This window comes from Perognathus longimembris, chromosome 3 (assembly GCF_023159225.1).
Source record: "Perognathus longimembris pacificus isolate PPM17 chromosome 3, ASM2315922v1, whole genome shotgun sequence".
NCBI classification, from domain to species: domain Eukaryota; kingdom Metazoa; phylum Chordata; class Mammalia; order Rodentia; family Heteromyidae; genus Perognathus; species Perognathus longimembris.
The window spans coordinates 3071740-3098576 of NC_063163.1; positions in this window are offsets into that span (position 1 = coordinate 3071740).

Consider the following 26837-nt stretch of genomic DNA (forward strand, 5'->3'; position numbering starts at 1 on the left):
TCAAATCTGTCCCTTGGTAATTTGACTTGTTGGAGGAGAGAACAAAAGAATTACCAACAGGGTACTTTGAATGAAATTGTAATTAATTAGGCACATGAATGCGCTGACTAATTTCGGACGAGTAATTAGTTGGCTAATTACGTTGGAAACAGAGCTGTGTGCCAAAAGAGGTGACCATGGCCACTGCCGCCCTTGGAGAAGATCTGCGTGAGTAAGACTTCAGAAATGGGGCAGGCCACCTGTTGCTCGGTGCAGAGACACAGAGGTGAGCCCGGAGGCTGTGGGACTCACATTTACGCTTCCACCGTGCTTCTACATTCAGGCCTTCTGCACCAAAACAGTTTTCCTCCCACTCTTGGGTGCCTATGTATCACTATTGGGTCATTGCTTCACTTCCTGGACTCATCTGTGCGCCTCCACAGAGACGGTGGGGGGGCAGAGAAAGAAGTGGAAGGGAGAGAGAAGGGAGGACGGGGGAGACAGAAATCCAGAGGGAGACAGAGGTAGGACGAAGAGACGGGGAAAGGGAGAGGGAGCTACACCTTCTTACCACCGCCTCGATCTTAATGACTTCTGTTTTAAATGTGGTTTATCCATAAGGATAAACTACACGAGGAAAAGAATAACGCCACTGATTTGCCAAAGCTTAGTAAGAGCCAATCGTGGACAAAACCTCCTCATGGCAGTTTTCCCCTTTGGAGCGGGGGGGGGGGGGGGGGGGGGTCTGCTCCAATCACAGGCCACCTCGACGCCCTTGGCAGCTCTGCCCCGGGCAGCTGGTTCTAACTAGCACCTCTTTGGCAGAGAGCGATACTCAGGATTTCTGGTTTTAAGTTCAAACCAATATTTCATCGCAATTGTGCTGTCAGAATTCAGGTCAGGAAGATGGCAGATGTTAATTTCAAACAAAGAAGCCAAAACAAACGCTACACTTTTGCTTCTATTTATTTATTTATTTTTTTACTTTTTTGTCATCACATTGGCAGCCCCACACAAATCCTGAACACAACATAAAACCCTAAGTGGGTTAGAGGTACACGAGAAGGATCGCGCCTCCCTGAAGATATTTTAAGATGCTCACTCGGACAAGGGAATGGAGGGAATTAGATGGTCTGATATTTCAGAACACACTCTTGTCGTTTTGTTTCAATTCTGAAAAACAAAATGAAATGCAACGTGCTCCTAGCTGCCAGAAAACACATTCCCTCTTGTCCACATGACTCTGCGTCTGCGAGATGCATCGCCAGAGAATCATTGCCCACACTCGTGTTAACTTTGTGCTATGGTTCAAATACTTGATGCTTTTCTTAACTTCAATACTTCTGTCTCGCAGGACGGAACCTGCTACATGAGCATTCACACTTCAGATCCAACTAGTCATGTCTGATCCCAAGGTGAGATCTCTTTTACGGAAAATGCAAGACGTAGCTAAGAATCTAGTCCACAAATATGCATGGGTAGAAGACATGTTGTCAGCGCTGCCGATCCCTTCACTTCCTCCTGTTTCTACAATTCCCCCGTGTACACAAAGACCTACCACTGAATGCCATCTTGGAAGAGCATCACAGAGCTACCAAAAAGTCACGTTGAATTAACAATCCTTCATAAGCATGCTTTCAGGGTACGGTACAGGGGTGACTTTGTCGTAACAAAATAATTTACAGAGTCACCTGCTGTGCTCTTCAAGTTGGTCACCGGTGTTTGGAGATTATCGTGGAGAGGAGCCTGCCTAATTTTGTTCCTGTGAGACCAAGAGTCAGAAGCTCCTTGCTGGTTCTTCCCAGGCTAGTGCCGTGTCCTCGAGTTGGCCGTGCCTGCCATAGGCCTGTTGCGAGACAGTCTTACCTGGTTTGCCTTTTATTCGGTGGTTTTTGCTGACCTTGGCCTTGCTCAAGAAGGCGTTTGGGAATGTGGGCTCTCTACCGTGGGATATGGAGACGCTATGTACTTTAGATGAGGGACATGGGTGGTCTGGCTCAGGAAGACACGACGTTCCTTCACCCGGCGAGAAGGACCAGACCGCGGGCCTCGGGCTGTCGCCGGTCATGGCCTGGAGAACGGTACAGCTGCTGTGTTGCCGAGGTACCGGTGCATCACCTTTGTTAAGCCAACTGACAGAGAAAAGGGGAAAAAGTAAACAAGTTAAAAAAAAAGGCTTTGGAGGAGAGATACACTGTCTATATAAACCTTAATGTGGAAAGACACAGGTGAAATGTGAAATCCATAGAACAAACCCTTAAGAATTATTTCAGTTTCCTCTCTCCATGTTATCTCCCCCCATGGGGCTAAAGGATTCTCTTTCCTTTCATTGTCAAGAAACGTAATAATTCCTCTTCCTCCAGAGGCCTGGCATTGCCTTGATTCTTCATTAGAAAAACCAAGCACAAGTGAGGCTGAAATTATGGGTAACAAACAGATACAGGACAGATACCAAATAGGTCCATGCCTCGGCTTTTCTAGGTAATTGAAATTTAGTAGCAACCAATTGGCACACTGGAGCTATCTGTCCATTATAGCCTAGTCTACCTGAGTGTAGAACCCAGCGGGAGGTCTTAACATTCAAACTCTTTCTTAAGACAGGATCTGGCTCTGAAGCCCATGGTTGCAATGTCCCTGCCTCATTCTCTCCACTGCTGTGATTACAGACATGCACTAACACACCAGGCAACATTTGATCACACTTATTTAGTCCAGTTTGCCACCCAACCAAATGGCTTTGCACAAATCAGGCAGTCTGTACAGTCCTAAACTACTTCAAATCAATACAGTTAAAGTTACATGTTTTCTGACCGATGCTAATACATGCAGAACATTGGGCTAATAAAAAATAAACATATTAGGGATGTAGCTCGGTGGTAAGGCACTTGTTTAAGATGTTTAGGGCCCTAGGCTTGACTCTAGCACCACAAGGAAGCAAAACAGTTAACTGGCTTCAGTGGCAGTGTGTTGATTATGTGTTAGTATGTGAATTGTATAATGGGATAGTTATGGGCAGAGTCCTCTGTGTCTAAGAATACGTGTGTTGTACATGTGTGTTCTGCAAGTTTGCTAAGAGCACATGCCAAGGCAAGTATAGTTTACGTGGGTAAAGTCAGTTCTCTAATCTCAACGAAACACTTATTTTAAGTTGCATTGTCTCATTTAACACTTTCTATATCTAATAATATGTGGTGCTAATTATGGAATTCTATTTGATAATGCAACTTCTAGGGAGAAATCCATCTCCCAAGACTTCCCATATGATTCAATGCACATTTTTGCCAAAGTAAATGCAAATGCACGTACTTTGAATTGCACCCTTAGACAAACGAAGTGGGAGGGCTAGATTTGTGTGACCTGTTGATACCTACTTTGTAGCCATTGCAGGAAAAAAATGAGTTTGTAGTGGTTGCAGGAATCCATGTACTGATAGAGTTCCTTCTGTCCACAGTGCTTTGTGATTTAGAATGTGAAGTATGTCCCACATGAATAGTCACTGAGGTCAGGGCTTAACCTACATTGGAATTCTCCCTGAGTTCTATCTCAGTATACATTCATAAAAGTTGGGACCTCCAGGAAAATAAATTGAAAGAAGAGAAGATAAGGACATCACACTCGGTCTTTTACCCACAGTTTTTAGATACACTTGGCCACTGAAGTTTATTGCTTCTAGAATTATTTGAACTATGATTACAATAACTTTATTGTTCTTTATTACTTTATAGTTTATGAGGATATGATAAAGGCCATTAGAACTATGAATATATAAATTCTTTCTGGTAATTTATTAACTGGTCACCAATGAAACTAACAGACCCTGGAGACCTTATAAATGAGATGTAGGAAACAGGCGGGAAGAACCCTGTATCCCCATCTCTAAAATCTGGGGTCAAAAGTTGTTGTGCCAAAAGTGGGCACGTGGCCAAAGGAACTACATGATGCTCTGAAACAAAAGCGAAGCAGAACATGAAGGCTGTGGGTTTTTCTCCCTCTCTCTTTCCCCATCTCATCCGCAAATAATCAAAAATGGACATATAAAATTTTCAATCTATGAGTCGAGCTGTTTAATTAAGCATTGACAACAATGTTAGATGTGGCTTCTGCTTTCCTCCCTGGCTTCTCCCAGGCCTGCCGTGGCTTTTCCTATCACCGGAGCAGAGAAGAAAGAACATCTTCACACCATTTTGTTTTGCATGCCCTACTTCAGTAAACACACACCAGCCTCCAAGGCTACAGAGAAATCCCAGCGGAAGTGACAGCTTTCCAGCCCCCTTTACCTGGGGCAGCGCAGTTGAGCGAGGTACTGGTATCCACCCAGCCAGCCCTAGCCTGGCACACTGCTCCGGAAGCCTCTCCCCTTCCCTGCAGGAGCGGTGGAAAGAAAGTCCAGAAACAAATTCCACAAGTTGAACTCTTCCCTTCACAACAGGTGGCTACTAACAAATACCAGACTACTGCGTAAGGATCTAAAGTAGCTATTTTTCAACAAGAATTCCTCAAAGCGGTGGAGGTAACGTAACATCTCAAAGCTGTTGTTTTTTTTTTTAAGACTTCCATACTTCATGAATGTGTTTGAAGTAGGTAAAAATATGATGATTTATAAAAGTGAACTTGTAGCCATAACCCCAGGTAGATGAGACGCAAATAGTTGAATCTTGCATCTTAGTTAACCAGCACAACCATGTTCCTTGCAGCATTATTTGCCACAGCCAAGATAGGGAAGCAACCCAGATCCCCTCAGGGAACGAATGGACGAAGATGCGGGCTGTATACACAGTGGGATTCTAGTCATCCATCAGAGAGAATGATATTGTACCATTTCTAAGGAAATAGAAAGACTTGGAAACTTTTATATTAAGGAAAGTAAGCCAGACCCAGAGAAACATAAGTTGAATGGTTTCCCTCATTTGTGGTAACTAGAATATGCCTATAAATCTAGAAGTAAACACACTGGATGGTTAAAATAAAGACACTGGGGCTGGACATGTGGCCTAGTGGTAGAGTGCTTGCCTCACATACATGAAGCCCTGGGTTTGATTCCTCAGCACCACATATACAGAAAAAGCCCAAGGAGGCGCTGTGACTCAAGTGGCAGAGTGCTAGCCTTGAGCAAAACGAAGCCAGGGACAGTGCTCAGGCCCTGAGTTCAAGCACCAGGACTGGCAAAAAAAAATACATTGGGATATGATAAGTTATACAGGTCACTAGGCAGTCACACAAGTGAGAGCAAAGGCTCAATAGCCATGTGCATGTGATCATATAAAATACTTATCGAAATAAACTCAACGAAATGGAAACAAGAGGTTTGGGGTTTTCTTTCCTTTGTTGCTGTTTTTCTTCTCTTTCCCTTTCATCTTGTTGGGTTATCTTTCTTTTGGAGGGTTTGGGGTGGGGCACAGAAACGGAGAAACAAAAGGTGAACAAATGTAGCAATGTCCCTCACTAGACACCATGTGGAAAATGAACTATGTGACTTATGAGTGGGAACAGGAAGGAAAAACTGGGAGAGAGCAAGGGAAGGGGTGACATTGTTCAAAAAGAAATGTATACTTTACCTGAGTTTTGTAACTGTAACCTCTCTGTACATCACCTTTGCAAAAAGAATATAAGGTACAAAAAGAAATATTTAGTCATGTTTTTAAAGAGCAGGAAGAATAATAGTAGGCGAACGAGACATTCTTTATCATGCTGGTTATACTTAGTTTTTCCAGTCACTATGTGCATAGTAGTCTCTGCTGAAGAACAAAAACTGTACCTAAATAATACTTTATTCTTGAAGTAGCCCAGATGCTGGCTATATAAATAGATTTTTAATAAACATCAGAGCTCCTATGCAAAAATTCCCTTTCATATATAAAACATATATAAAAATGTTTTTAGTTGTGTTCAGAAACATCTTCATTTCTAATGTATTTAAACTAAAAGTAATTGCTGATATAAATGATAAGAAATGAGGTTGGATTCCAACAGAAATAAGCATTTGGGGGCAAGAGGAAGAAGGAAATCTCTTCTTCAAAATGTGGCTCTTAGCTTTGATAATGTAAGTTTTCATTAGATAATCTCTTCCAAAAGAACTTCAGCCAGATGAAAAAGCACGCAAGATGTGTATGATTAGAAAGTATCAGCAGCCTAATCCATCAATGTGTTTGGGGGATATTTCTAATATGCTCATGAATAAATCTCTTCCAGATTGTGCCCTACCTCTATTCACTGAAAGACACCGGGCCCTCATTCGTTTGGTTTCTCTCCTCTCTCTTCTCTAAGTCAGTCAGTAGCTCTTTACTGAGAAAATATGAGCAGTAATTACACACCAGGTTGTGTGTGCGTGTGTTCGAGCAATGCCCATGCACTGAGCGTATGTTCTTGCTTGGGAAGAACTTAACACAACTACAACTCAGGCGGTAAATACCCAGGAGCAAAGCACATCATGGGAAACACTAGGGAGCTCAAGGAGGAGGGGAGAAGAGAAGGACCAGCTGGATGGACCAGGGTCTTCCTGGTGGCCAAAGCAGTGTTAGACACGCTGAACAACTCGAAAATGCAGTTGTAAACTTTCTTAAGACCAGATTCTAGACACGCTGGTGTCAATTGCTCAGTGTGTGTGTGTGTGTGTGTGTGTGTGTGTGTGTGTGTGTGTGTGTGTGTGTGTAGAAAGGGCAGTGAAGGGCTGGAATAGCGGAAACAGAGAATGTGAGCTGCCTGAGGCAGGGGGAAAGTCAATGAAATGAAGCATCAGAAGCAGAAATCGCAGAGCCACACTGGCTACATCAGAAACGTTGGCTTTTCTTTGATGTTACGTAGGACATCTCAGCGGAGGATGGACTGACCTGTGGAGGGGTAGAAGGACCAACTGGATCGTGGATGGAGCCATCTGATCCAGGGTACTGGGTGGGAGCCAGGGAAAGGACCTGGTGGGCTCTGGCATGTCTGTGGACAGGGGAATGGAGGACAGAGTCAGTGCTTTGTTAACAGAGGCGATGGGGAAAGCAGGAGCTGGATATTTTGTAGGGAACACCAACAGGTTGTGCTGATCAGGAGTGAGATTAAGGGCATCAGATATAATCCCAGTGATTTAGCACTAAGCCCTTGGGGGAAGGGGGTGACAGTGACTGAAATGGGATAGGGTAAGGAAGGAAGGAATTGTCAAGGATTTTTTTATCTGGGGTCCTGGTGGCTGTATTGAATCACGCATCATCTTTCTGTTGTTTAACAATTACCCCTTGCATAATGAGAGGAAATCACACAGATTGCCTGACTTCACCAAAAGGACCAAGATATTTCTTTTTCATGATGCTATTTCCCTTTGGTTATTTGCCTTTCAGCATGCTGAAAGCGAGACGGAGTTGGGTGTAAACATGCAGATAAACCACCCCAATAAAACAGGCTGAGTGGCAAGATGGCAAGAGGTATTTCCAAGAGGCCGTGTTAGACCTTCAAGCTCCTCCTGTGGAGAAAGTGGCCTGCGAGAGCTACAGGAGGAAGGAAGGGAGCCTCCGGGGGGGGGGGGGGTGGAGGGCAAAAAATAGCCATTCAACCTTCTTCATCCCACACCCAAGAATACCCACAGCCCCAAATCAGAGTCCAGTACTTCAGACGTTGCGGCGACATAAGCCACGAGGAGAGAGGCATGCACACGCAATGTCCCTGATGAGGCAGTAAACGGGTAGCCAGCCCGTGAGAACTGGGCCAAGCACAGGTGGTGCGTTTACTTCTAGCTACTCACAGAGTTAATGGACGCATGCCAGCCCAGGCAAAACAAAACAAAACGAAACACAAAACACGCCGGGAGGCTCCATCTCAGGAAGAACAACTGGGCATGGTGGTGGGCTGCTGATATCCCTGCTACACGTGAAATATAGGCTAACCTGGGCGAAACTGTGATGTCCAAAGCAACCAGGGCCAAGGAGGCTGGAGAGAGGGATAACAGTCCAGTACCTGGCTGCCTCGTGCAAAACTCTGACTTTCATGGGGATGTCGGGGGGGAGGGCAGAATGAACACCACCACCAACAAAACAGAATGGGACATACACTCTGCTAGACACGCAGGAATCGAAGAAGGGGGCCTGGTGAGACACTTTTCTGCATTAAACATGGAAAGCTGACGATGGAAGTGGGGTTGGCTGAAGGCCTGCCTGCGGGGCATTCATTCGTCATTAATGGGTTTGACTTCAGGAAACAGAAACAAAAACAACTCTTACTTCATTAATCGCAAATTGTTTGTACCAGCAGCTGATTAACTTTGAGAAAGTATTCTTTTTAATTTGGAAAGAAGGAGAGTCAGAGGAAATAATTGTTGGGAGAAAAAGAAAAAGAAAAAAAAATATATATATATATACAGAAGGCAGAAACCAAGCCAAGGCACAGTGAGCTCCCATGTTTAATCCCAGTTATGGCAAGGGCTGAGATCTGAAGGATCACAGTCCAAGTCCTGTGTGGGCAAAGAGCCTCTACTCTATGACTCTTTCTCAATCAGCAATTGGAGTATGGTGGTGTGGTGGTGTCTGCCATTCCAACTACAGTGAAAAGCCTACGATAGGCGGATCGCTGTCCGGGAGCGTGCCAGAGCAGGAGGAGAGATCCTACTAAAAAATAACCAGCGCATTGAAAGGCTGGAGATGCGGTGAAATGGTGGAACACCTGCATAGTGAACCTGAACTGGTGTCTTCAAACCCCAGTACCGACAAATAAGACAAATGCTGGAAATTCAAACTCTAGGTCTCTGCCTTCAACTCCACAGTGGAATCGGATCATGGGATCCAGATGACCCAAGTAAAGCTCAGCAGCAGACTGACCCACGGCTGGCCGGGCTCTTTCCACCCTTCTCTCTTCCAGGCTGTAGCTTTCTCAGACTTCTACACCACTAGGAGCAATGTTTACAGAAGTGTGTGTGTGTGTGTGTGTGTGTGTGTGTGTGTGTGTAAAAACACCTTTATTCTGTTCTTAGTGCATTCAGAAACTAGGAGAAGCAAGATTTATGAGTTTCATTTGTTCTTACAGCTTCTCCTTCCACGGGAGAAAATGTACAGGTAAAATCCTTTCTACTAGGAAAGGAGCAAATGCCCACTCCTTAAAAGCCCTTCTTCCAGACAGCACAGGGCAGGCTGGGCGGTAACCCCCCTGTGTGGCCTCCTGAACAAACCATAAAATGAACCCGTGTACATTCTGCCGTGCCACTTAGAAGATGTGTTATTTCTATCGAGCAAGACGTGCCATTCTGTGTCTGTTTCACTGCACTCTGGAATCGGTAAGCAGGGTTCGGTAGGATTAACTTCCAGGTACAGTCTTTAACAAGGGAGCTCTCGTTAGAGCCTGCTAATAGTTTACTGCCAGCCTGGAAAGGGAGTTTATGTTATAAACTGTCACAATCCAAATGTATTGTGTGTATTAGGCTCAAGAGAGATCAACACATTCCTCATGTGAACGATTGAATGATTGTTATTACCTTACCATCTGTAAATACACATTTTAATTGACAGTAGATTTGTACATATTTATGGACTATGGTTTGACATTTTTAAACGTCCTTATACAGAGCTTAATGATCAGCTAAATTGGCAACCTATCGCTTTAGTCATTCATTATTGTATTAGGAGCATTCAAAATCTCTTCTAATTATTTTTAAAATATTCCATTGCCATTTGTCAACTTTAGTTACCCCATAGGGCCATAAAATATTAGAATTCACTTCTCCCATCCAATGGCATCCCATATATTAGATAGATAGACAGATAAATAGAAAGATCGATAGATACATACGAATATACATAAGTGGGTAGTATTCCATATATAGATGTATGTTATATGTATATACATAAATATTATTGCACGTGTAGATATAGATCCAGCCTTTCACATTTGTAGGTCTGTAACTCTGTGGTGGGACTTTCCTGTCCATTTTGGGGTCTTTAGCAACATCCATGACCTTGATTCTCTAGACGCAAGTGTCTCCTCTGGGAAAGGTGGCCCTCGGTTGTGAACCATTGCTTTAGGTAAGTACGAGTACAATAGCTTATCCTAAAGGCAATGAGGATGGAATGAGAAGATCCAGCCCGATGTCTCGTACCAGCCCAAACGGGCCATCTCCTCTTGGTGTACCAGGCACCAAGGTGCATGCATGGTGTCTGGGAGAGGTCTTTGCAGGCTGCATACAGAGTGGGACGTGTCAGGCATGCTGGTCTATTTGCATTAAAATTACTCATTGGCTTCAAAATTATGAGATGAAATGAGATTTTTGGAACATCTAATTGGAAGCAATTGAGAATTCATGTCTCACTGGTAGCAGGCATAAAAGAGCCTTGTGGAGTTGTAGGTAGATAAAGCAATTTTATAAATTAACAGTGTAATGTGACTAACTGCCAAAGCCACAGCTAATTTGTTATTCTGTTGCATTAAGAGTTGCATAATTCATAAAATGATGGGTCTAATGCTCTGTACATTAAGTTCATTTCTGGAATTTCCCAAGACTACATTTTAAGACTATTTAGTTATATACCGGGAACTGTGGAAGGCATTGTAAACTCTCAGAGAAATCCTCTATCTCTGCAGAAAATGAACTATCTTAAAGAGGGATGGTTATAATTCTGAAATAATAATATTGAAATAATTCTGAAACTCAAGCAAATGTCCAGAGATGATAGATAGATGTTGTAGAAAAGTCCTGAGGCTCGTTTGAGTAATGGACTTGAATGCTGTTGCTTTATTATAGTCTGGAGAAGATGAATTTCCTTAAAATGAACATTTTGAACCAGTTAAGACCAGAAACAAAGGAGTGGGAAAGAACAGTCTTCCTGATGTTCATGGAAAATGAACCACAGCTATGCTTTGTGTTTAGCCTGTGTGTAACAGCAGCTCAGTACTCTTTCTTCAAAGGCAAGCTGCTCTTCTAATTATCTTCTCTTAATAACAGCATAAATATCAAGAGTAGCATAAATATCAAACTCTGACCCTATTTAACTTCTGAGGATATTCAGAGTGTGTTTCAGACCAAATAAACTATTGACCCTTCTGTTCTGATATCACAGAATTTATCTTTTCTAAATAGCTTTAATCTTTGTTACCTAGTTCATCATTATTTGTACAGCTTGGTTTATCCATGAAAAGGTTACTGCTCAGAATGTGATTAGACAAAATTGAAATTTCCCATCAATAAACCTGTCTGGGTTCATCTGACTTGGGAAGACCCTGTTAAAAATTAATTTCCAGAATCACCTTTTAGCAACTGAATTCTTTAGTCACAAATAGGATCTACTTAGACTTGTTCCTCAAGTTGCAGGCTTGTTCCTCTGTGATGTCAGGGTGATTCAATGTCACAGAATTGATAGGCATGACTTGGAATATTTCTAAAATATGACATACCCTTATTTAGAAAAGTAACATTCAATTTGTTTCTAAGTCACTCTGAACACAGCTCATGTGTGTTATTATTATGAATATATCTTGCAGAAAATATACAGCTCATTTTTAAATATGTAAGATTATACTCCAATTAGAAAAACTTTCCAAATCCTTGAAATCATCTCTTTTGCTTAAATACCACCATCCCTCCTTTGTGTAATCCCAACCTTTAAATTCCAAGTCAGGTTAATTCTCTACCAAGTGAAATATCAAGTTTCCAAAGTTAAACATAATTTGAGGGCATAAATATTCTACAAGTAAAATATCTGTTGAAAGTCGGCCACAAAAGGTCCCTCCTAGTCCTTCAAAAATCTTTAGGTTCCTCCATTATTTGGAAATTTTTCACTGGTTCTTTTCAATAAGATCCTTCACTTTGACTTACATGAAAAGATTTGCTTGCTAGACTTGAAACTTCTGCTGATTTGGGTAAATACCTGGAGCTAGAAGTCAGGAAATGTGTTTATCTCAGTATCATAGTGTGATAACTTTCATTTCTTAATGTGAGCTGAGTGGACCAAGGAAAGATATGGCTAGGATCAGTAAGTAAATATCTATTTCAAAAAAAGGGTTCATTATCTTTTAGTCAGTGTAGAAAGGTGTTACCATTCAATAAGTAAATATTCTTTTTTTTTTTTTTTTTTGCCAGTCCTGGGCCTTGGACTCAGGGCCTGAGCACTGTCCCTGGCTTCTTTTTGCTCAAGGCTAGCACTCTGCCACTTGAGCCACAGCGCCACTTCTGGCCGTTTTCTGTATATGTGGTGCTGGGGAATCGAACCTAGGGCCTCGTGTATCCGAGGCAGGCACTCTTGCCACTAGGCTATATCCCCAGCCAATAAGTAAATATTCTGCCTCTTCAAATACACTAGACAAAGCGTGATGCAGACTCTTAGATTATTAGTACAATTTAGCATTATCGGAGGTTCCGTGGCAATTGACTCGGCAAATGGCAGTCAAGATGTGAAGTTAAGCAAGCTTACCCATCTGTACTCCTCAAGGTTCTCATTTCTACCTTGCATGCTATCCAGCTGAAAAGTCCTTTCCTAGTTCTGCCTTTCCTCCATTTGTGGCCTTCTAAAGAGAATGCTGCTCAGCCGCATTGGGAAGAAAGAGCCCCAGACACAGCTCTGGAGTTTAGCTCGGTCAGTGCCGCTGGCAAAGCTAGCTGGACAACAGAGGACTCATCCTCCTCCCTCAGCGATTCCCCAACCCAAGTGGGCACCTCGGACTCCTGAGAGCCAAGGAAGCTCACCAAGTCCAGGCCACCAAAGCCTCCAGGAACTTATGGGGTTTGTTCTACAGTAGGTTGTGTGTGTGTGTGTGTGTGTGTGTGTGTGTGTGTGTGTGTGCACGCATGTGTGTGTCCATGGTGGGAGGGGGTGGGGGAGTCTATTCAGAGCACCCTCACAGGGCTGGACACCAGCTACTCTGACTAATAACCAGCTCCGCAATGCAGCCTGTCTGGCGGCTTCTCTTCCTTATCGCACATTCCCACCCTCCATTCCGGAACTATCTTTCAGAGAGACAACTTGCACCACTGAGAGATCTTATCTAAATCTCTCAGTTTGGAGGAGCCCAAACTAAGAGTATTTTATGAATCACTCCAGATCAATAAATTTTATTGGTCATTAATCCTATTAAAAAAAAATACCAGGCTTTACAGATAAACCATGCAATAACACTAACTTCTGAACTCAAGGAGTGGTAGCTGGTTTGGGTTTTTTGGAAGTAGACAAACAGACACAAGAGCATAGTAAGCAATGAGAACTACACAATAGATTTTTTTTTTTTTTTGCCAGTCCTAGGCTGTGAACTCAGGGCCTGAGCACTGTCCCTGGCTTCTTTTTGCTCAAGGCTAGCACTCTGCCAACTTGAGCCACAGTGCCACTTCTGGCCGTTTTCTATATATGTGGTGCTGAGGAATCGAACCCAGGGCTTCATGTATACGAGGCAAGCACTCTTGCCACACTAGGCCATATTCCCAGCCCTGACAGCTAGACTAATAACATATTCTCAAAATTTATGAGAGCTCAGAGATGGGGACAACCCATGTTTTATGAGGGGGGCAGTTGTATTCCAGGAAAACAATTAAGTGGATGTGTCAAGGACTGAGGATATGGAATATGTATCCCCTCAACACAAGGTAGAGAAATGTTAGTACATAGCAGGTTTTGTGCTAGTACCAGAAACACATTCATGAAGAAGACAACTTCTCATAAGAAATTTTGTCAGGACCCAACCTTCACAGTACAAGGATTTTTTACTGTCTTTCCTTCCATGTGGTAGCAGGGATTATATAATTATTTTTCAATTTCATGTAGAATTTAGTTAGGCTTTCAATATCTAGTATTACACATGATTCATACATCAGCAATAACCAACCTAATCTCTTGAATCATCTGATGATGCAGAGACAAAAGAATCCACAGCAATGGATCTGAGACCCTTCGAAATGTTTGGTCTTCTTGAACAAGCCTTTCTAAAATAAACCAACTTCATCGTGGTCCCAAACTTCCCCCTAACTTGAACCCATATGACTTGAAACAAGAGAGAGTGCTAAGTACTGGGCTGAATAGGGTCTTTATCGTGATAATCACTCAGGAAATTTTGGTCTGTAAACCTGACCTCGAGTCATTCAGAAAACCAGCTATGAGACTTTTGTCTGGCAAACTCTGTAGATGTGATGGAATCTGAAGTGGAAACCAAAGTGAGCGGGGTCACCACTGGCTCCCAAGTAATGAAATGCACAGCCATCCACGTCTGCAGGGACCGATTTATTTCCTGTTAACATGTGTATTTCCTGTCTCATAAACACAATTTCAGTACACCTTTTCAAACACTTAAGGAGAGAGCAGGGCTATGGGCAATGAGGCCCTAAATAAAACAACCACACGCGGGGCACAATTTTCTCTTTAGAAGGCCATGTGTCTCCCTCCAAATTAATGCCCACCGATCTCACTCCCTGCCCTAGAACCTGGCTCCATTTCTAAATGATGATCCTAGTTCCTTAACTTAGTAAACTTCCTCACTTAATTATTCTTCTCATCTCTATTCCCCCCCCCCTCTCCGGAGCAAAGTATTTCCTGACATCTGTTTTGAATTTGTTTTTCTTTTAATTTCTGTATATGCCTCTTTTCCCTATCATCTGCCTTGAATTGAAAATAACATATTGAGTTGAAGGGTTGTTTGCTATTCCAAGAGTAATATTACCTATGACCCCAGGAGACTGCAAGAGGATATTTGTGCTCCTTCCACATTGCTTATGGTGCCCTTTGCAAGTCAGCCACCTTGGTGCTAGGGAACAGAGACAAGGCTCCCGCTAAGATGGCCCATAAGCTTACCATGGCTACTGAAGTGGCACTGCGGCTAGTCTCTCCCATGGGCTAGCTGTGCCCCCGCCCAAATTCATCCTGACCCTGAAAGATGTGGAGATGTGAATTTTGAGGTGAAGAGTCAGATTGCCTTTTGTAAGGAAGGCCCGTTTTCACGTGACAGGATGCGATGAAGAGGCACTCAAGCACACTGCATACTCCCCAGCCTGCTCTCCCTCCTCCCATGGAATCACAGTAAGAAGGGGGCCATCCGAGAGACCTCACTGACTGCTGGCCTTGGCCTTGCACCTCTGGTCTTCAGAACGATGAGAAACTGAATGTTGGCGGTGGAAAGCCGCTGTCTGCAGCTGTTGTCACGGCAGCTCAAGTGTACCTCTTCGAGAGCTGCGCTTCGGGGTTCCCCATTTAAGGTTTGGTGGACTACCCTGAGCGTGTTATACACTCCTCGGGATTCCCTACATTCTTACAACTCGTGCCCACCGCAAAAATCTCTGCCTCCAGCGTCGGAGTGTGTTCTTAGTATGCCCACCGTGGAATTCCGATGGCCAAGTGGAAATAAAAGTTAAACAACTTGCCTACAACTCTCTCATCCGGGAGGAGACAGGAACATAGGAAGCTATTATTTCCAGCAGCTTTTGTTATATCTGGATCTGTGCCTAAACTGAAACACATAGATGCATGTTTGTATGACTACATGAACGCAATTTATTGTTGTACATTTATGGACACTGTGTACATGTGCTTAGCATTATATCTGTTGTGTGCTACATCCCCACACACGTGTGACCATGCACGTGTGGCCTATTGGAGCAGCGTAAGTCTCCATCAAGCCATTTCCACGTGCTTTGATTCATACCTGAGCGAGTGGATGGCCAGTGGGGAAGTGTCAAGACGCGCACTCTTGAGAAGTGTTGCTGAGAGTCAGAAAACCCATTGCCGTCAACCTTCCCCGAAACGCGAAAGGCCTCGATGTCTACCGCTCGGCTGTTAGGCTCCTTGGAACCGCGTGCTGTGTGAAGCGTGGGCTTCGGGGACCCTTCCACTGGGCTAAGAGGTAACTCCGTCTCCAATCAGCACCAGTGGCCAGGTCAGTTAAAGCAAGCATCACTTCCCGCAGCACATCATAGGGCTCTGCGCTCGGCCTACCTTTGACTGGCAGTTTATGCATAGCCATCTGGAAGCAGAAGAGATTTCTATGGTTATCGATCTGAAAGACACGGAAGTCAAAGTAACAGTAGGTGAAGGGAAAATAGCCTGCAAAAACAGTGGTCTGTCTCCAGCACCAAGTTGCCACAAGGCGTGTGACCCAGAACAGCCGATCACCAACTGCTCGGAAAGCACTGCCCAGCGCCGTGAGCACCATGGGGTCCCAGACCCCAGGCTTTTGGGTGGTCACCGACTGCCAGGTCCCGTTCACGTGTGTGCTGGTTCCTTGCCAGTCATACATAGTTCAAGATGCTCACAGAAGAGTGGGGAAATATTTCTTCTCGATTCCAGCAGGAAACAATTTCCAGGAGTGACTGACTCCTCTAGACAACCTTCGTTCTAGAATTCATAGTTACTCGAAGTGGGCATCCCCTTATGAAACGGAATCTTTGGTCAGCCTGTCCCACAAGTTCAATTCTCACGACCTCCAGTGACCTTGGAAAGGAAAGCGTAGGACTAGCGGGCCTGTTTCAGGGATGTGCCGTTCCTTGGCTGCGGGTTACTTACTTCTAAAATTACTCCAATGAAGACGATCTTGGAACATTTGCCAAAGGTACTTCCTATGTGCTGCGGTGGGTTCCAACGGCAATACCTAAGGCATAAATAATGACTTAAATCCGCGAGAGGCCTTTTGAAATTAAGTGAAGACATGCTTCTCAGACAGACAGACAGACAGATTCCTTAAAGGGACTCTCCAGGACAAATGTTACAGGAGGCAAGCTGTCCCCGTTCTAAGGATGTGAGGTGGGCTGTGGGAGGAAGGGAGGAGGAACGGGAAAATGTGAGATCAAAGCCTGAAGGAGTGAAGAGGGGGGAAAAAATGCTTCTTCTGCGTGGCTTTGAAAGCATCTTTTGCAGAGGAGGCCTCCCCCCCTCGCCCTGGGGCTTGGCATGTGGTACGTGCTAGCTACAGGTGGATAAGCGGTAACGCAGCTGTTACTATCTGGGGCTCTCGCTCCTGCCTGCTGGCCAGCAGTGAACGGATCCCTCCCAGCCGCTGTGCGGAAGAAAGGGGAGAAATGCCGCTGCTCACCCCCCCTCCCCTCGAAGCCCCCCTTAGCTCCAGTCCAATCCAGCAGCTACAGCTTCCCCACCCAGCGTCGTCTCCCTTCAAACCGTGTCTGCTCGTGAATGGGAGGCTCCCCTTGGCTGAGGCTGAGGGGTGGCAGAATCTGCGTGTGATCTCAGTACCGGGCCTAGGGCATGAGAGTGTGTGTGTGTGTGTGTGTGTGTGTGTGTGTGTGTGTGTGTGTGTGTGCTGTCGGTGCCACCGGCCCCCAACACGAGACCCAAGAAGCTCGGCCAGGAAATCATCACAACCAGCTTTCACAGTGGGAAGACACGGGACCAGAAAAAAATCCCCCTTACTCGGCGCCCTTGTTTATCATAAAAGACAGCCTCCAACCCTGTCGAGGGCAATAGCCGAACACGAAAGCAAGAACACTGGATGGGACATGAAATCCAGGAAGCAGTTTGCAGATTCCGAAAGACTGAGGCGTTTCAAACACGAGTCTCACTGAAAAGGCTCACCAGGAAGGGAAAGGGGTACGAAGTGCCAGGGTCACATGACCTGTGAGCCAGATGTGGGCAGCCTCCTTCCCTGCTCCTGGTCTCCAGCGGTGCACTTGGTGACCCCTGGGTTTGCTGTGATGTCTTGAGTCTCCAGTGGTGCACTTGGTGACCCCTGGGTTTGCTGTGATGTCTTGAATCTCCAGCGGTGCACTTGGTGATCCCTGGGTTTGCTGTGATGTCTGCAATTTACGTTTCTTTGCTTCGTAGGGATGATTTGAAGGTGAACCGGAAGAGAAAATGGTCTTCCTGTGGCCCCCAGCACTGTGTGGAGGAACTTAGCTGAGACACCCCCTTCCTCGCCCCATTCACACCCATCCACCGTCCTACACTTCACCCGTGGAGCCTTTGTCGCCTGTGCCTTGCGGAACCTGGCAGTTCGAGGCAAACACTGACATGGCGGACTGGCAGTGGGATCTTAGGAAGTGTCTGGGCACAGATCTGAAGTCCTTCTAGGAACAGAGATGAGCCGGCACCTTGATTTTTGGACGGGCGCGAAGGACTACATAGGGGAGAGCACACAGGCCGCCGAGCCAGCCTCCGGTGGGACCCCATAACGGCTGGCTGCACCCCAGCCAGGTGCCCCCACCCCCCCGAGTCCAACATACACGACAAAAGCCCAAGCATCCCCGGGTCGTTGAGCAGGTTCACCTTAGCCACACGCCACGCAGAGGTTTGACAGGCTCCTTTTCCTTGCCCAGAGATGCATATAAAAAAATGAATAAATAAACAAAACCATCATAAACACGGGAGACGCTGCCCATGCACCCTTCCCACTGGGGAGAAAGAAAGTATTGCCACACGCGTGCGTTACGTTTGCAGAAGCCAGAATGGAAAACAGGTAAAGAAGACACTTTGTAATGTGATCAGTGAAAGAAGGGAAGCCAGCTTTCCTCTTACTATCCTAATCGTGAAATATTTTAACTAAGGTGAGGTAGAGAAAAGATAAAGAATGTATGTTGTCATGTCAGTTTCTAAGGCAACAAGGTAGAGTTAAATCACAGGCAGGGTCGTGAAATGCACATCCTGTTTCTTCAGTTCACCCAGGCCAGTGGCTGCAACACTTTCACACGCTCTCTTCTTATCCCCGCTAGCTGCCAATTTCATCGCAAGGGGAAGTTGTGCTTTAGGAAATAACAGCATACGGGCTGATAAACACTGTCTGACTCCGTGATTTATTTGCTTCAGTTATAGCTGTGTTCAAAGTGACAGCCAGTGTAGAGTCACACATTAATTTAGAAATATTTCAACAGGAACTCTTATCTCTGAACTTTGTAATGCCACTATGTTACTGGACGAGTATTCCTCGTTCATTCCTCTGTTGGCAGTAATAACAATAACATGGCTCACAAATGCTTCTGGAAACTCCATCAAAACCTGTGGTAAAGCCTGTCCATGTGCAGAGCACTGTATGGCAGGAGGAGGCAGAGTTGGCCCTGACCATGTGAGGAAGAAGACAGGAAGAAAAGAGAAGAGTGCGTTATAGAGTTGGCCTTCTGAAATTACTGATAATCTCAGTAAACCCAAGTCTTCAACATGTTTAAAATTTTGACTGTTGACTGATGTAAATCATTCATTACAGCTTTTAGGGAAGAGATGGAGGCAACTAAGTCTTCCAGATCAGAGAAGATTAGACAAAGAGAGGTAAAGAAGAAAGTTGGGGAGAAGGGAGTCAGACCTGTTAGGCCTCATTCTGGAAAACGTATGAAGCCATTGGAAGAAATAGTCCAAGTGTAGTATTATTTTAGTCTTAATAAAATACCTATGGATCTTCTAAAGAACTATTCCAAATGCTAATTTGCTTGGTTCTGGACGATGGTACCATCCACTCGGGCAAGTAGACAATCTTACAGTGTCTTGATTGCATTGACAGGCTGGAGGATTTTTCCCAACGTTTTTCCAGACCATCACTGCATGTTCTGCCTTCATAAGCAAAATGCTCCCTCACTGGGTTCTGTCTGACAGTTTCTCTTTCTCCACGGCAGAAACAGGGAACGCATTTTCCATGCTCCCATTTAAGAACAGTGACTCTGGAAAGAAGCCTCATGCGGTATGAGATGCATGAATATAGGAAGAGTATTCAAACAACATCCCAGGAAGCAGGGAAATGTCAGTGACAGACAATTCCCATTACCATGGTGGATTTACCTTCCTTTCCAACCTAGTCTCCTCAACTCTGAAAATCAGATTGGCAGCACTAGGGCTAATGGGATTCACCATACGCGTGGCAAGCCGCTCTATGGCCTGCTCTAACACTCTAATACCTAGAATGCCTGGCATTTCTGTGCGCATTGAGAAGAGACTGGATGTCTCGTACTGTTGCCACGTGCCCTGTGCTTAGCTCAATATCAATTAAGATTAGCATTGGGCAACAAATTCCTGTGCTCCAATTCTCATGCTTACCCCTAGATTTACTTTTCCTATAAGGATGTTATTTGTCCTTCCTTCCTTCCTTCTCCCTCTCTCTCAGGCCCTCTCTCCCTCCTTCCTTCCTTGTTTCAAGGGCCTCTCTGTAAAAACACCTTATATATGTTTTTGATCGAGGCATCTATGTGACAAGAAAGTTGAGGACATTGAAACACAGTGATAGACCTAATAAGAAAAAACAGGAAGGAATGAAAGCATGGGAAACAAGCTATAAGAACTGACTAACCACTACGAAAATCCTGAGCCTTAAGAATATCTTTCTTGTCATGGGCAAATCCGTCCGTCAATCAGAAAGGCTGTGTTCAATGTGAATGCACTCAGCTTACCTCCAACTCAGAGCTGTCAGAATTCTATAGACTTCACTGACTGTATTTCTGTGGTTTCAGCACTTTCTCCTAATTGCTTGTAATTCCACATGTCCTCGAAATGCCAGAAAATCTACTCCTCTCTAATATTAATGGCCTCTGCAGAAAATACCAGAGACAAAAGGACAATGGCAAAGAGTTCTGAGAAATCCTACAGGATTGTTTGGTTTCCGTAGAGAATGAATACTGCCCAGGTGGAGTGTTACACTAATTACTGCAAAAATCTTTCTATCTATGATTGCTTCCATGGCTTCCTACATCCCTCTTGATATTAACAATACCCATCTCTAACTCCACCTCTGACAGCGAGAAGGGACTACTCTGTACCTCGCTGGGTCTATTTTACCATCACCACCTCATCTCAAGGTACCGAAGGCTCTCTTCAGTGTAATTTATTGTTCATTCATTTATTTATTCAGCAACTGTTTCTTTTGCAACCGACCTATCTGAAACTCTGCACCTGATCTGGGAATATACTCCTGAACAAAATAAACAGAAGTCTCCACTATGGTAGAAGTTCATTTCTATGATAGGCAATAGGGACAAAGGTGTGAAGTAATTGTGTAATATGCAGACGTTGAATATTGAGGTCTGGTTCAGGTAATATCAGATACATAGGAGGTAGAGATCAGAAGGATTCTGGTTTGTGACCATTCTGGGGAATAAGTTAGGAGACTCTATCTCAACAACAAAATCCTGTGTAAAGACACATTAAAAAAAAAAAAGAGGCCCATCCATCACAGCACGGGAAGACATAGGTAGAACAATGTCCCACCCTGGAAAAAAATACAAGACTGTATCTGAAAAATAGCTTAGGATGAAAAGGGCAAGGTGTTTGACTCAAATGGTACAGCACTTACCTAGCAAATACAAGGCTCTGAGTTCCATTGCCAATACAAAGGAGGAAGAGGAGGAGGAGGAGGAGGAAGGCAATAAGAAGAATAGAATACAAGATGAAATACCAAGATGGGAAACGGAGATGACATTTTAAGCAGATGGCCAGAGAGTAAAGAAAACAGGAAACTGTCGCTCAAGAATGGCATAAGAGCCTGTGATTTGAGAAATGACAGACTAGAAAGTCTATTATCTGTGAGGATTGGGTTGGAAGTGGGGTCAACAGCCAGACCCATTAGATACTTTCAGGATAACAATCAAGTTGGAATGTCAAAAAAAACTAGTTGGCTTCTGGGTCTTGTGGAGAGAAATCTGGTAAGATCTGAACCAGGGGATTTCCTCTTCGTGAGTCTGGAAAAGATCACCCAGGAAATAAGCAAGCAGAGAAGAATGTCAAATGTGATCCCTGAGCAGTTGCAAAGACAGAGTACCTTACAAAGTGGCATGAGAAGGACCTGGTAGAAGCCAGGACGCAGCCAGGTAATGTGAACCAAAACCAGAGAGACAGTCAAAACCCAGATGCATCTCCATCAAACGCTGGTGAGAAAAGAATCGCGTAGGGGTTAAGAAATGGCCAGGCTACATGCTTTAGGGACTTAGGGGAGTCAATAGCCACCCTGAGGGGACACATCCGATGGACAGGGAAAATAGGAAATCCAGAGGGCACTGAATTCAAAGAAATGGATGATGAAATTGGCTTCTTAAATCCCATGGTTTTTCTTCTCCTTCAAGCACTTCTCTTTTGAGAAGCTGAGTAACAAGAGCTTTTCTTTACTGAGGAAATAAGTGGGTTATTTTCTTGCAGAGATGTTTGAAAGACACAAGGACACTTGTTTAGCTAAGGTGTCACTAGAACAGTTTGACAAACACCGTCTCATTTCCAGCAATTCTCATGGCAAAGTTCCTTCAACAACGATGTTCCAAAACAACTCTTGAGTAGCTTTCAACCCCAAAAGCTGGAGGCAATTTTCTTCTTGTAAATTGTAAACTAGAGTATGATTACCAGAAAGCCCTCAATAGCTGACATTTTTATATTTTGAGGAATAGCCTCCTAAGAGTTATTTTTTCTCAGGCATAGACGCTAATACATAAAAGTTAGTATTAATTTTATTTTCTGTTTCTTTTGCTCTTTATAGGAAACATTTCTTATCCAAAGATCTACTCATATTTTCAGACTGAAAAAAAAATGATGTTACATCAACCTTTACACACAGAAAGGAAAAAGTCACAAGAAAAATTTTTAAGTATGCTAATTTATAATGGACTGAATTCTTAGATTTTACTTAAAAGAAATACAGCACACTCTCTGGACTCTGTATCTGAAAAGTGATGGTGCAAAGAAGTCACATCTTTGCCATGTGGAGCTATTAGAGGAATACTATTGTGACAGAGAAAGAAAAGGAGGGGGAGAGGTTGAGGAAGAGAGAAAGGAGGGAGAAACAAAGAGGAAAGGGGGGATGGTATCTCAAAGAAGTCACACAGCCATGGCCGCCATTTGGTTTTCTAATAATAACCCATTGTCTATGATGAGTAAGACATACCGGAATCAATGCCTATCTACTAGAAAGGCTCCATTGCATGAGAAGAAGATGAAATCCTTAGCTTTGTCGTCAGGCTTTGATTCCTTTCAGAAATCATAGGCTTGATGCAGGTGAACTCCTAAAGCTCCCGTCATCATTGCGAGAAGTCAGTTATACATCAATAGGAAACAGGGTGCTCCACTGAGTCATCATTGGAAATGCATGTGGCAAGGCCTCTGTAACTCGAGGTGATGGAAGCCTCAACTCAACTGTGATCAAGGAGCACCAATTCAACATTGAGTTTCTGAAGTCTAATGCTTACCAAATGTGTAGCTTCGCTCCCTTGAAGCCCACCGTACACGTTAGAAAGCTGGCGCTGTGGCTTCCTCAGAGACCCGTGATTACAGCTGATGTGCAGCTCTGGGTCCGCACTGTTCTTTTCCTTCCACGACACCACAGCATGTTCTAACCTTCACGAGACCACTGACGGAGCTTGCGGACTTAAGTCTATGGTACTGGCTTTAATTTGTGGAGCCACTTATGAGAGATAGCTAAGAAAATTAAACTAGGCTGAAAGTGACCATCTCAATATTACAATATTATTAAATGGATTCATGAATTTCCTACATCTTTACTTATGCTACACAGAAATGGAGAAGTATTTAGTATGTGCAACTATAGGATATTTCAACATATTTACACTAAAGTGACACTTGGATTAATTGAAGATATTATATGCCCAGATCAAACAAATAGTTTGAAATCAGCTTTTCATAACTCAAATGTATGTTTTTAAAACATAGCAAATTTATCCCTGAGATATATGTATACCAAAGTCTACTTGCTGTTTATCTTAAATGTGAATTTAACTAGATACCCAATCCTTTATCTGGCAACCCAGAACAGCCTCACAAATAACACATAAACACATGAATGATATTTGTGGTGATTCGTTTCTGTAATGGATGGAAGGATAAGCTGGCCTTTCAGAGGGGATTATTATTTTTGAACTATGATAGCAACCTATTTTCCAAGAAGAAATGAAAAATACTAAATAATGAAACCAGTGTTCCTCAGAATGTTCTCCGAGGATCAGCTGTATTAACCTTCTGTGGACATTTTCAGCTTCCCAGCCAGTCCCACTGAGCTAGAAATTCTGGAGGCAAGGTCCAGAAAAGCATATTTCAACATCACTCTCCAGACCCTCCAATTCTGCTATGCATTTAAGTTTCAGTTCCAGTAATAAAGAATGGCGTACTAATCAGAGGATGTTTGTGAACTAAAAGTTAGGCCTTACCTGCTGTAGGCTGGCTAGTGTATAGTGGTTGTGTAGTTAGAGATACAAAGAACTTAACTGTCTCCTCAACAGTGAGACTCTGAATACGGGCAGGAAAAGGTGAGGAAGAGAAAGAGCAAGGTGTTGACATCTTAGTTTGTACAACTCTTCATCTAAGGACTAGCCAGAGATAGTTTCCTTAGCACTGAGTTTATTTATTGACTACAAGCTAAAGCCATTTAACCAAGGCAGCCCGGGCTTAAGGTCAGGTTTGTAGATAGCTAGCACCCTTATCTAAACAGCACTTCAAAATGATTTCTAAGTAATATCAGCCAAGGAACAATTTGGAACTCCTGGGTGAAATGCTAAGCCTAATGTTTTTGCTGTTTTACACAAATGTCTGAATTTAAGTTAACAAACCCAGAAGTACTAAAGCAAAGAACTTCTAAAGAGTCAATCAATCAGTGAATTCCCATGCTGAGCTTTTGTATGTCACTACAGAAGACTTGATTAGTCCACAGTATTTTAACTATGAGTTGGGCAGATCTATAGTGTCTTCCACATAAATTCGATGATCTCATGGCAGGCATCTTAACTGTGATAACAGAAAACTGGATGTTTGTATGTTCTACCTTTGTTGTATTTTCCAATAACATGAAATTGGAGTTATACCTAGTAATACAAAACACTGTCATCTAGGTGAAATTAATGAACATTTTGGCATAGTTTAAGACCTTTGATCAAATACAGATATATTTTGCTTGTTTCCCAATTAAAGGAATAAGCATAAATTAGCTTTGATACTGTTAACTTTAGCCATTTGTTTCTTACTGCATTTTCTCTCTTAGGTTCTAAGTGCACAAAAAGAAAATTAGTGGGGCTGGGAATATGACCTAGTGCTTGTCTACCATACGTGAAGCCCTGAGTTTGATTCCTCAGCACCACATATATAGAAAAAGACCAGAAGTGGTGCTGTGGCTCAAGTGGCAGAGTGCTAGCCTTGAGCAAAAAGAAACCAGGGACAGTGCTCAGGCCCTGAGTTCAAGCCCCAGGACTGGCAAAAAAAAAAAAAAGAAAGAAAATCAGTGCTTACAGAGCCAGCAGTCTTCAACCTTTCCCATGTAATGAAACCTTTCATTAAATATTTATAATTTTAAGGGCACAAAAATATTGACATATACATACACATGTATATCTATATTTACAATCTATGTCTAAATGTACATATATATTACATATATATCATATCTGTCAACATTCAGCAAGACTAAAATATCTAAATGATGTTGCAGTTGTCTACCTCAAGTATAGGCAATAGGCAGACAGTCCCTAAGCAAACACACTGGCTAACAACCTGCAAATGCCCAAGAGAACTATTATGTTAGAGTGGATTCCCTGCCTGATAATGATGGCAAACACACAACAAAGACAACTGGAGAAGGAGCAAAGCAAATACAATAAATCTTTTTTTCTAAAACTCAAAATGATAAAAAATAATACCCATCAGAGTTTGAGTCAATCCCCAACTCTTGAAACAAAGCATTGAGCCAATATCCAAAGGGCATGGTTTTCAACCCTACCAGGAGTCAGTGCGGGATAAAAAAAAAAAAAATGACAACTTCTAAAATGTGTTCATCTCTTTAGGACAAACCCAGTTGTCATCAAAATTCTACACATCGTATCTCGCCTTTAGGAATGTATTTGCCTGGTGAGACCTCAGGCAGATAACCAATAGGAAGAGTATCCAGAGTCCTAAGAGAAGCTACATAAGTGTTGACAATTTTCATCAAGCAGTTCTGGCTATGTGAAAGCTGGAAATTTTCAAAGAACAGTTTCTACTATACATGAATGCATTGCATTCACCTCCCAAAATGAAAGGAAGCCAAACACTTCACTTTAGCTATACAGTCCATATAGCTTAAAATAGATGAAAGCAACTAGCTGTGTCTTATTGAAAATACAACTTTCTGATTTCATTCCCTAAGGCAGGAGCAGTTTATCAGAAAAAGATGTTTTTATCTTATTCAAATATGAGAAGTCCAAGGCAGTTTGAAACCCTCCCAGCTTCCCGCAAGGGTCGCTCTGCAACTATCTTGATTATGAATGTACACCTGTCTTGTAAAACAAAGGAAAGAGTTCCAGAAGGATAAAGTCATACCTGCTTCTTGTAACTCACTTCTTGTGGCTAAGAGATCTGACAAATCACAGCCTCATTAACAGTTTTACAGTCAACAAGTCAAGACATGTTTTCTTATGTTTTTGTTTTGTTTTCTGGCCAGTCCTGGGTCTTGGACTCAGGGCCTGAGCACTGTCCCTGGCTTCTTTTTGCTCAAGGTTAGCACTCTGCCACCTTGAGCCATAGCACCACTTCTGGCCATTTTCTATATATGTGGTGCTGGGGAATCGAACCCAGGGCTTCACGTATACGAGGTGAGCACTCTTGCTCTAGGCCATATCCCCAGCCCAAGACCTGTTTTTTAAACAAAGGAATGTGCTTTATTTTTTTAAATAAATGCTTTAATATTTGCCCCAAACAGTATTAGGCCTGAACAGGTTGCCACTAAACAAAACCACTATAGCACTAGTGACTGAATAAAAAGTGCAAGATCATTCTTATATTAATTCAAAAAGTTGCCTCATTCCTAAGAAATTCTTCCACTGAAATATTCAGATGGTGTGAGTTGCCAGGTTTGCCAAGTTGGACTGAAGACTCACGTGGCCCATTTCTTGAATGATATAGTTTATATGAGATTGTGCAGCCTTATTTTTGAACCAGTTAACAGATTACTGAGATAGCTTGATTAAAAACGCTTCCATGACTGAATTCTCCTACTTTACATTTTTTTAATGCATCTAGAAAGTGAGTCATCTTGCTAAC